The following is a 14,273-nucleotide window of genomic DNA, read 5'->3' on the forward strand; positions in this document are numbered from 1 at the left end:
ATTTCTTATAGCACAATCGTATTCCATTACATTTGTATACCACAACTTGCTCAGCCATTTCCCAATTGATGGGTATCTTCTCAATTTCCAATTCTTGGCCACCACAAAAAGACCCAGTATAAATATTTTTGCACAAGTGGGTGCTTTTCCTTTTTTAAAATGATTTCGTTGGGATACAGACCTAGAAGTGGTATTGTCCAAGAGAAGATAGCCCTCTGGGCATAGTTCCAAATTGCTCTCCAGGATGCTTGTATCTGTTTACAACTACACCAACAATGATTTAGTTTTAGTGTTCCAGTTTTCCCACATCTTCTCCAACGTTTATCATTTTTTTCTTCATACTAGCCAATTTGATAGAAAGGTACCTCAAAGTTGTTTTAATTTGCATTTCTCTTATCAGTCGCTACTTAGAGCATTTTTATATGATTATAGACAGCTTTTATTCCTTCATCTGAAAACTGCCTGTTCATATCCTTTGATCATTTGTCAATTGGGAAATGATTTGTATTCTTATAAATTTGACTCAGTTCTGTATTTATTTTAGAAATAAGGCCTTTATCAGAGACACTGTCTGTAAAAATTGTTTCCCAGCTTTCTGTTTCCCATCTAATCTTGGTGGTGTTTCTTCGTTTGTGCAAAAACATTAAAGTAATGTAATCAAAATTACCCTTTTTGGATTTCATAACATTCTCTATCTCTTGTTTGGTCAAAATTCTTCCCTTTTCCATAGTTCTGATGGTAAACTATTTCTTGCTCTCCTAGTTTGCTTATAGTATCATCCTTTATGTCTAAATCATGTACCCAATTTGACCTGATCTTGTGAGATTCTGGAGTATGCCTAGTTTCTGCCATACTATTTTCCAGTTTTCCCAACAGTTTTTGTCAAGTTCTAGGTGAGTTCTTATCCCAGAAGTTGGAGTCTTTGGGTTCATCAAAGAGTAGATTAGTATAGTTATTGACTACTCTGTCTTACATACCTAACTTATTGCATTGAGCTACCACTCTATTTCTTAGCTAGTACTGAATAGTTTTGATGGTGGCTGCTTCATAATGGAGTTTTAGATCTGGTATGGCTAGACTACCTTCCCTTGCATTACTTTTCCTTAATTCTTTTTATATTCTGGAACTTTTATTCTCCCAGATGAACCTTGTTACTATTTTCTCTAGGTCTATAAGGTAATTTCTGGTAGTTTGATTGGTATGGCACTGACTAAGTAAATTAATTTTGGTAGAATTGTTATTTTTATTATATTAGCTCAGCCTAAACATGAGCAAGTGATATTTTCCCAATTCGTTGGATCTGACTTTATTTGTGTGAAAAGTATTTTGTAACTATGTTCATAATTATGTTCACTCCAAGGAAGGGTTTGTCTTAGCAGGTAGACTCCCAAATACTTTTTATTGTCTACAATTATTTTAAATGACATTTCTCTTTCTATCTCTTGCTGTTGGGCTTTTCAATGAATTATGTGGGTTTATTTTATACCCTGCAACTGTGCTAATGTTGTTAATTATTTCAAGCAGGTTTTTAGTTGATACTCCTGGATTCTCTAAGTATTCCATCATATCATCTCCAAAGACTGATGGCTTTGCTTCTTCATTGCCTGTTCTAGTTCCTTCAATTTTTTTCTTCCCTTTTTGCTAAAGTTAACATTTTTAGTATAATATTGAATAGCAGTGGTGATAATGGGCATCCCACTTCATCCTTGATCTTGCTGGGGGTGCTTCTAACGTATCCCTATCATATGTAATGCTTGCTGCTGGTTTCAGATGGATGTTCTGAATAAACATTTTTATTGACCTGGAAAAACACAAGCAGGGCAAGTCTAAGTCTATGAAAGATGTGGAATCTACAGGTAGGAACTTTCTCCAGGACCCTAAGAGATTTCAAAAGAATCTTTCTTACCTCATACCTAACACCAGGAATAGGAGTGGGGGAAGTAGGTGGCTACATTATTGTCTTTAAAGAAATAAACTTAAAGTGCTATGTTTCATCTCTACAATTTCTTCCAGTACCTCTTTCCTTCCAACTCTTATAGAACCATCACACACAAAAAAATAATATTTTTATGGGAAAAAAGAAAAACATCAACAAAAACAAACATTAAAGGAAATAAGTCTGAAAATATATGTATTGTACCACACTCATAAATCTTAATCTTTTGGAAAGCGTTTGGTGTGCAAGTCTTCCTTGGGGCCATGCTTGTTTTTTGTACTTTTCTAACATTGATTTTGATGGTTTCATGTTAATTCTTTCATTTACATTGTTATAGATATTTGTGTATTGTTTTCTTGATTCTGCTTCTTTCACTCTACATTTTATTGTGTAAATGTTTCCATATAACTCTACATCACCACATGTACTATTTCTTACATTGTTCCCTAACATTTCTATGCCACAATTTCTTTAGCCTTTCTACTTCCCCACCTGAAAGGTATTTATTGTTTCCAATTCCTTTGTACCATGCTTACGTAAACATTTTGACATTTATGGAATTTTCTTCTCTTCAATAACCTTCTTCAGATAAAACCTAACAGAAGAATGTCTTTTCATGTTTTATTAAGTCATTTTTCAGTTGTGTCTGACATTCTGTGGCCCTTATATAGAGTTTTCTTGGCAGAGTCACTGAAATGGCTTGCCTTTTGTTTCTGAGCTCATTCTGCAAATGAGGAATTGAGGCAAATAGAGCTATGTGACCTGCCCAAGTTCACACAGCTGAGGCCAGATTTGAACTTACGAAGGTGAGTCTTTCTGGTTCCAATCCAGTGCTCTATAAACTGTGCCACCTAGACACTACAATAGAAATACACAAAAATATACAAATAATAAAATATATACTTATATGAGTTATATATAATACGTATAAATAATAAAATAAAATAGTCATGTTATTTTGTAGTACCATTATTTTTGGTTATATTTTCAGAGCTCCACTAATAATGTACATGTGCTTATGTTTCCATAACCTCTAAAACATGGACTACTTTATTCTTCTGTCACCTTTGGTAAACCACAGAGGTTTTTTCTTAATGGGCATTTCCCTTATTTTTAGTAAGTTGGTACATTCTTTTATACGGATGTCAATAGTTTGTAAGTTTTCTTTTGAGAACTCTTTGTTCTTATTCTTTGACAACTGTTTCAATAATATGGCTAGCAGCTGCTGTGGGGGTGAAAGATCAACACAAGCCCAACCAAAAGAACGCTACCAGCATGCTGCAAAAGCACAGGTTCTGTTGATCTGCTTTAGTAAGGAAAGCAATATTAAGGGGTTGACAAGCTTACCTTAATTCAGCATACAAATATCATTCACTTAGTTCAGGGGAAAAGACCAGCACCCTGAACTTCAGAGCAAAATACAAACAAAGTACACACATCGACAGACAGACCTTGCCTGATTCAAATCCCAATACACAGTTACCAGAGTTCAACAAAGTCTTAGCATACAGGTTAAAACTGGAGGGATCTTAGCTACAGCTGCCCGGAATCTCCACACTACCAAGAGGAAGAGCCCTTGTGCAAATGGCTCTGTCTTATCTTCTTATACCATTTCAGACATCATCAAACATCATCTGAGTGACCAGAACTACTATGATCAGCTCTTGAGTTAACACCTCCCCTTAGGACCCTGAGAGGTTCACACCCACATAGGTTTAGCACCTAATAGAGGTTAGAGCCTGGGCCTTAGCACCTAGAAAGACTCAATGAAATACACTGAATTAATCAAAGGAAACAAAATCCAAACTCTTCAAGGGCACTTGGTTGAACTAAGTGCTAAGAGCCCCTTTTTGCTTACCAACACAACTACTTAACCATTTATGTATTGAGAAATGGTTTTTGCTATATACATACAAACACTTATGGAAATAATATATATGTATATATATAATACATACGCACATATATTTACACATATATATACCTGAAAAATGCCATTCATGTATGTATATAAATATTTATATTTACATATAAATATGGGGAGTGAGTTGGCAGACTGGCTAGAGCAATGGTTGTGGAAGCAGGAATTCAACTTCATGAGTTTTGATGTGGCCTCAGACACTTACTGTCTATGTGGCCCTGGGTAGGTCACTTACCCTCATTTACCTAAATTTCCTCATCTGTAAAATGAGATGGAGATGGAAATGACAAACCACTCCTGCATCTTTGCCACAAAAACTGCAAAATGGAGTAATGAAGACTAGCACATGACCGAAAAACAACAAATATTACACAAATAATCATGTGTGTATATGCATGATTTACCATGTTTATATTTATGCATGTATTCATAAGCCATGGCAAGCAGAAATTATAAGTAAAGCAAGAAATATTAGAAGAAAATTGCCCAGAAGTTCTGAAACAAGGAAATGGGGCCATTTGAAAGCATTCACGTATCATCTTCAGAAAAGAAAAGAAAAAGCAAACACACAAAGCAACAAAAACAAGAAAACATATGGTCTACTGCTTCAGGCTCCAGGGAAGTTTGTTTCATTGCTTAGACTTCTCTTCTTATTTATTTCTTGCTTTTTGATGTTCAATCTTAAAAAAATTATTTAGTATTTGATTTTTCCCCAGTTACTTGCAAAAACAATTTTTGACATACATTTTAAAACTTTGATTTCCCAACTCTCTCCCATCCTCCCTCCACATGTCCCCTTATTAGGAAGGCAAACAATTTGAAAAAGGCTATACATGTGTAGTCATGCAAAACATTTCCATAACAGTCATGTTGTGAAAGAAAATAGAGACCAGAAATAACCTCAAGAAAAATAATGAAAGTAAAAAAAAACATGTAAGCTTCAATACGTATTCAGACACCTTCAGTTCTTTCTCTGGGAATGGATATTATTTTTCATCATAAGTTTTTCAGGGTTGTATTGGATCTTTATTTTGAATTTTATCATTTGTATTTAATATTTCGTTTCTCAACGTTGATTTCCACAAGATTTCGAGTTACAAATTTTCTCCCCATTTCTACGCTCCACCTCATTCCAAGATGGCATATATTCTGATCTCCTGGTTCCCCACTCAGCCCTTCCTTCTGTCACTCCACTCCCTCCCTATCCCCCTTTCTCTTACTTTCTTGTAGGGCAGGATAGCTTTCTGTCACCCTTTCCCTGTATATCTTGTTTCCCAGCTGCATGCAAAAACAACTTTTTTTGAGCATCTGCTTTTAAAACTTTGAGTTCCCAAATTTCTCCCCTCTTCCCTTCCCACCCACCCTCCCTAGGAAGGCAAGCAATTCAACATAGGTCACACATGTAACATTATGTAAAGCACTTCCTCAATACTTATGTTGTGCAAGGTTAACTATATTTCCTTCCATACTATCCTGTCCCCCATTATTCAGTTTTCTACCTTGCCCTTGTCCCTTTTCAAAAGAGTTTACTTTTGATGTCCTCTTCCCCCTCTCTGTCCTTGCTTCTATAATCCCCCCCCCATTTTTATCACCTTCCCCATACTTTCCTGTGGAGTTAGATACCTAACTGAGTGTGTATGTTATTCCCTCCTCAAGTCAAATCCAACAAGAGCAAGATTCACACATTCCCCCTCACCTGCCACTGCTTCCCTTCCAACAGAACTGCTTTTTCTTGCCACTTCTATGGGAGATAATTTACCCCATTATATCTCTCCCTTTCTCCCTCTCTCAATATATTCCTCTCTCACTCCCTAATTTTATTTTTTTAGATATCATCCCTTCTTGTTCAACTCACCCTGTGCCCTCTGTCTATATATATGTATATTCCCTTCAAGTCCCCTAATACTGAGAAAGGTCTCATAAATTACAATCATCTTTCCATGTATGAATGCACACAAAACAGTTCAACTTTAGTAAGTGCCTTATGAGTTCTCCTTGTTTATCTTTTCATACTTCCCTTGATTCTTGCTTTTGAAAGTCACATTTTATATTAGTTTGTCTTTTCATTGAGAAAGCTTAAAAGCCCTCTATTTTATTGAAAATGCATATTTTGCTTTGGAGCATTACATTCAGTTTTGCTGGGTAGGTGATTCTTGGTTTTAATCCTAGCTCCACTGACCTCCAGAATATCATATTCCAAGTCCTTGGATCCCTTAATGTAGAATATGCTAGATCTTGTGTTATTCTAAATGTTTTTCCACAATATTCAAATTATTTATTTCTGGCTGCTTGCTGTATTTTCTCTTTGACATGGAAACTCTGGAATTTCATTACAATAAGCCTAGGAGTTTCCTTTTTGGGATCTTTTTCAAGAGGTGATCAGTGGATTCTTTCAATTTCTATTTTATCCTCTGGTTCTAGTATATCAGAGCAGTTTTCCTTGATAATTTCTTGAAAGATGATATCTAGGTTCTTTTGTTGATCATGGCTTTCAGGTAGTCCAATAATTTTTAAATTATCTCTCCTGGATCTATTCTTCAGGTCAGTAGTTTTTCCAATGCGATAGTACATATTATCTTACATTTTTTCATTCCTTTGGTTCTATTTTATAACAACTTGATTTCTCATCAAGTCACTTGCTTCCACTTGCTCCAATCTAATTTTTAGGGTGGTATTTTCTTCAACAGTCTTTTGGATCTCCTTTTGCATTTGGCTAATTCTGCCTTTCAAGGTATTCTTCTACTCGTTGGCTTTTTGGAACTCTTTTGACATTTGGGTTAGTGTATTCTTTAAGATGTTATTTTCTTCAGTATTTTTGGGCTCTCCTTTAGCATGTAATTGAATTCTTTTTTATGGTTTTCTTGCATCTCACTTCTTTTCCCCATTTTTCCTCTACTTCTCTTACTTGCTTGTCCAAATCCTTTTCGAGCTCTTCCATGGCCTGAGACCAATTGATATTTTTCTTGGAGGCTTTTGATGTAGGCTCTTTGACTTTGTTGACTTCTTCTGGCTGTATGTTTTTATCTTTGTCAACAAAAAAGGCATCTAGAGTCTGAGTTCTTTTTCGCTGCCTGTTAATGCTCTCAGGCAACTGCCTGACCCTTGAGCTTTTTGTCAGCCTAAGACTGCTTGTACAGTATAGAGTACTTTGTCTCAAGCTTTAGGGCCCAAGCACTGCTGTTTTCAGAGCTACTTCTACTCCATTGTCATCACAGACTCTGTCACACCAATGCTCCTCCTACCCCGAGTATAGCCAATCACCACCATAAAACAGATCCAAGCAGAACACAGGAAGAGAACTTGCCTCTTGGCCCACAAAGCATTCCTTGCACCCCTGCTCTGATCTGCTGCTAGATTCTCCCACCGTGTGAGCCAGGGACTCAGGAAGCAGCTGGCACTGGAGTTGTGTAAGCAGCCACAGGAGCTTCCTGCTGCTGCTACTGCCACCATTGCACCACCTCTGTCACCCTCAGGGATGGGGCCAGACTGCTCTATCCATGTTCCTGCAGTTTCCAACTAACCGCTCTTTCTTGTTTGTTGGTTGAGAAGTCTGGTAACTGCCACAGCTCATGGCCCTAAGCCCTGTTCCTACTGGTTGACTCCAGGTCTGGTCTGTCCTGGCACGGCCCATGCTGGGCTTTGCTCTGTTCCCAGCACCGTGGGTTAGATCCTTCTCCGTGACCATCCAGCCTCTCCTGGGCTGGAGACTTGTTTCCCTCTGCTGTTTCGTGGGTTCCACAGGTCTAGAATTTGTTCAGAGTCATTTTTTACAGGTGTTTGGAGGTATTTGGGGGAGAGCTTAAGCAAGTCCCTGCTGTCCAGTCACCATCTTGACTCCACCACCCTGTACTGGATCTTTTAATTGCTGAGAATAGCTAAGTCAGTCATAGTTGATCATTGTACACTATTGTTGTTACATTGTAAACAGTACATTTCCCTTTGCATCTGCTCATGTAAGTCTTTCCAGATTTTTTTTTTGAGATTTTCCTGTTCATCATTTATTTTATTTTGTTTTTTAATGGGATTTTTTACTTTTAGTTTACAGCACTCTTGAGTTTCAAATTTTTGTACATTCCCTTCCCTGTCCCCTCCCACAAAGCTGGCATGCAGTCCAATATAGATTCCACAGAAACCTTCGCATTAAACATATTTACATAATTCCTAATTATTGTTTTGATTTTATCTTCATTAGAGGTGACCTCACCCTTTTCATTTTTGATACTGGTAATTTGATTTTCTTCTTTCTATTTTTAAATCAAATTGGCCAAAGGTTTATTAATTTTATTGGTTTTTTCATAAAACCAGCTCTTTGTTTTATTTATTAATTCGATAGTTTTCTTGGTTTCAATTTTATTAATCTCTCCTTTGATTTTCAGTATTTCTAATTTGGTATTTAATTGGGGGTTTTCAATTTGCTCTTTTTCTAGCTTTTTCAGCTGTATGCCCAGATCATTGATCTCCTTTTTCCCTATTTTATTCACGTAGGCATTTAGGGATATAAAACTTCCCCTAAGAACTGCTTTTGCTGCATCCCATAAGTTTTGGTATGTTGTTTCATTATTGTCATTCTCTTGAATGAAGTTATTAATTGTTGTTCTGATTTGTTCTTTGGCCCACTCATTCTTTAGATTTAAATTATTTAGTTTCCAATTAGTTTTTAGCTTATTTTTCCATGGTTCTTTATTAAAAATGATTCTTATTGCATCATGATCTGAAAAGGATGCTTTGACTACTTCTGCTTTTCTGCACTGGATTGTGAGGTTTTTATGCCCTAGTACATGGTCAATTTTTGAGTATGTGCCTTGTACTTTTGAGAAGAAAGTATATTCCTTTTTATCCCCATTCAGTTTTCTCCAGAGGTCTATCATATGTGCCTTTTCTAAAATTCTGTTTACCTCCTTAACTTTTTTCTTATTTATTTTGAGGTTAGATTTATCAAGTTCAGAAAGGGGGAGGTTGAGGTTTCCCAATATTATAGTTTTGCTGTCTATTTCTTCCTGTAACTCCCTTAACCTCTCCTCTAAGAATTTGTATGCCTTACCACTTGGTGCATATATGTTAAGCAATGATATTGCTTCATTGTTTATGGTGCTTTTTAGCAGGATATAATGTCCTTCCTTATCTCTTTTAATTAAATCTATCTTTACTTTTGTTTTGTCTGAGATGAGGATTGCTACACCTGCTTTTTTTACTTTAGCTGAGGCACAATATATTTTACGCCAGCCTTTTACCTTTACCCTATGTGTATCCCCCTGTTTCAAATGCATTTTTTGTAAACAGTATATTGTAGGATTATGGTTTTTAATCCATTCTGCTATCTGCTTCTGTTTTGTGAGAATGTTCATCCCCTGCACGTTCAGGGTTATGATTTCTATCTGTCTTTTTCTCCATTTTAATTCCCCTTGTTTATGCTTTTATTTCTCCCTTTCCCCTTCTCCTCCTCAACAAAGTTTTGCTTTTGACCGCCGCCTTCCTCAGATAACCCTCCCTCTTTATTCCCCTCCTTTATCTTACCGTTACCCATTTGCTACTTCTCCCTTCCCTTCTGACCACCCCCCTCCCTTTTCCCCCCTTCCCCTCCTACTTCCCATAGGACAAGTTAGATTTCTAAACTTATCCGGGTATGTTATTCCCTTCTTGAACTAGATCAGATGACAGTAAAGCTCAAATACTGCTCTTCTCCCTCCCTTTTTTCCCTCTACAATAATATGTTTTTGTGCCACTTCATTTGGTGTAATTTACCCTTTTCTACTACCTCCTTACTGCTTCTCTCATAGCCCTCCCTTTATATCTCTTACTTATATTTTATATCTTTACATCAGTTAATTTATACAGGCATTCACAACCTATGTATATCCCTTTCAATTGTCATAATAGCTGTACCATTCTCAAGAATGACATATATATGTATATATAAAACATACATAAGATGTTATAATCCCACATAAAGATGTAAACAACCTGCCCTTATTGGTTTATAAGGTTTGTGGGGTTTTCCCCCCTGGTTACCTTTTTATGTCTCTCTTGAGTTTTGTATTTGGAGATCAAATTTTCCATTGAGTTCTGGCATTTTCATCAGGAAGGTCTGAAATTCCCTTATTTCATTGAATGTCCATCGCCTTGCCTGGAAAATTATGCTTAGTTTTGCTGGGTAGTTGATCCTTGGTTGTAGTCCCATCTACTTTGCCCTTCAGAATATCATATTCCAATTTCTCCTGTCTTTTAATGTGGAAGCTGAGAGATCCTGCGTGATCCTGACTGTAGTTCCACGATATGTGAATTGCTTCTTTTTGGCTGCTTGCAGTATTTTCACCCTGAATTTATAGCTCTGAAATTTGGCTATAATATTTCTTGGTGTTTTCAGTTTGGGATCTCTTTCAGGGGGTGATCAGTGAACTCTTTCAATGACTATTTTGCCCTCTGGTTCTTGGACCTCTGGGCAGTTGTCTTTGATAATTTCTTCGAAGATACTGTCACGGCTCTTTTTTTCATCGTGGATTTCTGGTAGACCAATAACTCTTAAATTGTCTCTCCTGGATCTATTTTCCAGGTCAGTTGTTTTTCCAATCAGATATTTCACATTTTTTTCTATTTTTTCATTCTTTGCGTTTTGTTTTACTACTTCTTGGTGCCTCATAGATTCATTAGCTTCCACTTGCTCAAGTCTAATTTTTAAAGAGTTAGTGTTTTCATTTTGCTTTTGGGTCTCCTTTTCCAATTGGTTGATTCCAATTGGTGTTATTTTCTCTCTCTAGATTCTGAATCTCTGTATCCATTTCGCCAATCTTTTTTTCCATATTTTCTTTTAGCTCCCTAATTTGGTTTTTAACATTCTCCTTTAGCTATTCCAGCAGTGCTTTTTGGGCTGGAGACCAGTTCATATTACCTTTTGAGGTATCCGATGTATCTACAGCATCATAGCTGTCCTCTTCTATGTTGGTATTTTGATCCTGCCTGTCTCCATAAAAGGAATCTATTGTCCTTGGTTTTTTTGTCTTCTTCTTCATGTTGGTTTGCCTTTTCCTGGCTTTACAACAAATATCTACCTTTGGGCCTCAGAGCTTTCTGTCCCAGCTTTCTTATTCTGGGGGTTGTGAGTCTAGAATTATAGCCTTCAGTTTCCTGAGGTGTGGGGGATGGGTCTGGCTCCCTGGCTTCTCACTCCCTGTGGGTGCTCTCCAGCACTTGCTTATCAGCAATGGTCTCAGCTGTTTTTTGTTTGAGCTGATGTCTGGCACTTCCCCTGGGTGAGCAAGGTTACTGCTGGGCTCCTGGCGTTGACCTCTGCCGACTCTGCCCCTCTGGGACTGATGAACTTGTACTATTTAACCACTGAAGCCCCACTACTTTCTGCTCAGTTCCAGCGTTCTTTTTTTTTTCCCGAGGAATTTTCTGGGTGGGGAGGGGAGGGATTAGAGCCCTTTACCTGGACATTACGCCTCCCGGAAGTTCAAGAAGCTGCGTTTCATACGTTTGGGCTGCAAGGCTCAGGAGTCGGTGTTTCACGGCCAGTGGCGTTGCGCTGCCTCTTGTTGCTTCCACAGACTGCCGACCTGTATTAGGAGGCCTGGGGATCTCCGCTGCTTTTGGGCGCCCAGCTTTCTCCCAGCCTGTCTCCCACGTGGATTTCCCGGCTAGCTGCTTCCGCCTTGGTCTGCTGCAGCTCCGCACCCAGCAGTCTCCCGGCCTACAGGTTTGTGCCTCCAGCCTTTCAGACTCTCCCAGCTCGAAAATTTGCCCCACGCAGACTGCTCGCGGTTTCTGACTCTCTCAAATCTGCTCAAATTCACTTTTTTATAGGAATCTGACAGACCTTGTGAGAGAGCTCTGGTAAGATGCTGCCTTCATGCGGTCATCTTGGCTCTGCCCCCCAAAATTGAAAAAGGGTAGGGCAGAAACTGGGCATAGACCAATATCTTACAACATATACCAAAATAAAGTCAAAATGGGTTCATGATTTAGGAGTAAAAGCTGAAACTATAAGTAATTTGGGAAAGCAAGGAATAGTTTACTTATCAGATTTATGGAAAAGTAAAGAATTCATGACCCAACAAGAGATAGAGAGCATTACAAAATGCAAAATGGACAATTTTGATTATGTCAAATTGAAATGTTTTTGTACAAAAAAAGCCAATACAACAAAGATTAGGAGGGAAGCAGAAAATTGGGAGAAAATCTTTGCAACTAGTATCTCTGATAAAGGCCTCATATCTAAAATATACAGGGAACTGAGCCAAATATATAGGAATACAAGCCATTCCCAAATTGAGAAATGGTCAAAGGATATGAACAGGCAGTTTTCAGAGGAAGAAATTAAAGCTATCTATAGGCATATGAAAAAATGCTCTGGATCACTACTGATTAGAGAAATGCAAATCAAAACAACTCTTAGATACCACATCTCTCCTGTCAGACTGGCTAAAATAACAAAGCAGGAAAATGATAAATGTTGAAAAGGATATGGGGAAATTGGAACATTGTTGCATTGCTGGTAGAGTTGTGAGCTGATCCAGCCATTTTGGAGGGCGGTGTGGAACTATGCCCAAAGGGCTATAGAAATGTTCATACCCTTTGATCCAGCAATACCACTTCTAGGGTTGTATCCCAAAGAAATCACACAAGCGGGGAAAGGACCCATATGTACAAGGATATTTATAGTGGCTTTTTTTGTGGTAGCCAAGAACTGGAAATCAAAGGGATGCCCATCAATTGGGGAATGGCTGAACAAGCTGTGGTATATGAAGGTGATGGAATACTATTGTGCCATAAGAAATGGGGATGATGCAGACTTCGTAACAACCTGGAAAAACCTACACGACATAATGCTGAGTGAGCGGAGCAGAGCCAGGAGAACGTTGTGCACAGCCACAGATATATGGACTCTATGAGGACCAACCCTGACATACTTCGCTCTTCTCAGCAACCTAAGGTGCAAGGACAACTCCAGGGGACTCATGATGGAGAATGTTATCTTCATTCAGAGAAAGAACTGTGAAGTTTGAATACAGATTGAGGCGCACTACATGCTTGCCTTTTTTCTTCTCTTTTGTTTTTGTTTTTGGGTTTTGTTTTCTTTTTTGGTTCTGTTTCTTCTTTCTCATGATTCATTCCATTGGTCATAATTCTTCTCCACAACTTGACTAGTGTATAAATTAATTCAATGCGAAGTTATACATGGTAGTTATATGAGATTCTGTGCCGTCTTGGGAAGGGAGGGGGGAGGGAGGGGAGAAAATCTGGAACTCCAAATTATGTAGAACCGTGTGTGGTAAACTAAAAATAAATAAATAAAATTAAAAAAAAACCTTATTGACACAATAGTCAATATGCAAAGAAGTATTATGACCAATGGAATGAATCATTAGACAGAAGAAACAAAAAAAGAGGAAAAACAAGAAAGCAAATTGTTTGTCTTAATCTGCATTCAGACTCCACAGTTCTTTTTCTGTATGTAGCTAGCTTTTTCCATCATGAGTCCTTTGGAGCTCTCATTGAGCTTTGTATTGTTGAGGAGAGCCAAGTCCATCAAAGTTAGTCATCACAGAATCAGTATGTCTGTGGTTGTGTACAATGGTCTCCTGGTTCTACTCCTCTCACTCAGCATCAGATCATGTAGGTCTTTCCAGGTTATTATGAAGTCCGTATTGTTCCCATTTTTTATAGCACATTAGTATTCCATTACTTTCATATACCACTCCCCAATTGTTGGGCACCCCCTTGATTTCCAATTCTTGGCACCACAAAAAGAGCAGCTATAAATATTTTTGTACATACAGGTCCCATTCCCACTTCTGTGATCTCTTTGGGATACAGCCTTAGGAGTGGTGTTGCTGGGTCAAAGGGTATGCACACTTTTGTAGCCCTTTGGGCATATTTCCAAATTGTTCTCCTGAATGGCTGTATCTGTTCACAACTCCATGAAAAATATATTAATATTCTAATTTTCCCACATCCTCTCCAGAATTTATCATTTTCCTGTTTTCATGTTAGCCAATCTGACAGGAGAAATGTAGTACCTAAGAGTCCTTTTGATTTGCATTTCCCTAATCAATAGTGATTTAGTGCATTTTTATATGCCTGTAGATATCTTTAATATCTTCCTCTGATAACTGCCTGTTCATATACTTTGACCATTTCTCAATTGATGAACGGTTTTTATTTCTATAAATTTACCTCAGTTCCCTGTACATTTTAGATTTGAGGCCTTTATCGGAAACATTGGTTGTAAAGATTTTATCCCAAATTTCTGCTTCCTTCCTTATGTTTGTTGTATTGGCTTTGTTTATACAAAAACTTTTCAGTTCAGCATAATCAGAATTATCCATTTTGCATTTTGTAATGCTCTCTGTCTCTTGTTGGGATATGACTTCTTCCCTTTCCCATAAATCTAACAGGTAAACTATTCCTTACTCTCCC

Source organism: Trichosurus vulpecula, chromosome 3 (assembly GCF_011100635.1).
Source record: "Trichosurus vulpecula isolate mTriVul1 chromosome 3, mTriVul1.pri, whole genome shotgun sequence".
Classification (NCBI taxonomy): Eukaryota; Metazoa; Chordata; class Mammalia; order Diprotodontia; family Phalangeridae; genus Trichosurus; species Trichosurus vulpecula.